At 39.9% G+C, this 882-nt stretch overlaps 1 pseudogene; it reads right to left on the bottom strand.

Moving 5' to 3' along the window:
• Positions 1–461: 461 nt before the first annotated feature.
• On the bottom strand, positions 462–531 carry LOC145519301 (U6 spliceosomal RNA; annotated as a pseudogene).
• Between the last annotated feature and the right edge of the window lie 351 nt (positions 532–882).

Genomic DNA, 882 nt, shown 5'->3' with positions numbered 1-882 from the left:
TATGTCACTACAGATTACTTTGCATTTTCCAAAAGTTTCTGTAAATGAAACCATACAATATGTACTCTCTTTTGTATGGCTTCTTTCATTCAGCATAATTACTTTGAGATTCATCCAGATTTTAGGGTTTATTCTCTTTTTTGTCATCCTTGCTCAGTGTGTGTGCTAAGTCGCTACAGTTGTGTCCAACTCTTTGCAACCCTATGAACTGTAGCCAGCCAGTCTGCTTTGTCCATGGGACTAGATTAGGACTCTGCACATTCACCACCAAGGGCCCAGGTTCAATCCTTGTTCAGGGAAATAAGATCCCAGAAGCTGCCTGGTGTAGCCAGTTAAAAAGAGAGATGAAGAGAGAGTAAAAATAAAAAGCAGAGTCCAACCCAGGGATCCAACCCAAGTCTCTTATGTCTCCTGCATTGGCAGGTGGGTTCTTTACCACTAGTGCCACCTGGGAAGCCATCTCCATGTGCAGGGGCCATGCTAATCTTTGTAACATTCCAGTTTTAGTATATGTGCTGCTGAAGCAAGCACTAGGGTTTATTCCTTTTAAATACTGAGTAGTTTCCCATGGTCGGGAAATGCCAGTTTGTCCAATCACTTGTTGAACTTTTGGGATGTTTCCAGCATTTCATGATTACAAGTAAAGTTGTAAAGTCTATGTATAGGCACATCTTTTTCTTTTTACTGGCTAAGTGCCTAGTAGTAGAATGAATGGAACATATAGTCATGTTTTTATGTTGTTGTTTTTTTTTAAAGAAGCTACCAAACTATTTTCCAAAGTGGCCTTATCATTTAGATTCCCATTAGTATTATATGACAACTCCAGTTCCTCTATATCATCACCAGCACTTGGTTTGGGTCAGGTCTAATAGCTCAGTTGGT

The sequence above is a fragment of the Giraffa tippelskirchi genome, chromosome 8 (assembly GCF_054371585.1).
Source record: "Giraffa tippelskirchi isolate mGirTip1 chromosome 8, T2T-mGirTip1v1.2.pri, whole genome shotgun sequence".
Taxonomy (NCBI): Eukaryota; Metazoa; Chordata; class Mammalia; order Artiodactyla; family Giraffidae; genus Giraffa; species Giraffa tippelskirchi.
Note: the sequence above shows the minus strand (reverse complement) of the source record. Positions and strands in the feature narration are given on the sequence as shown.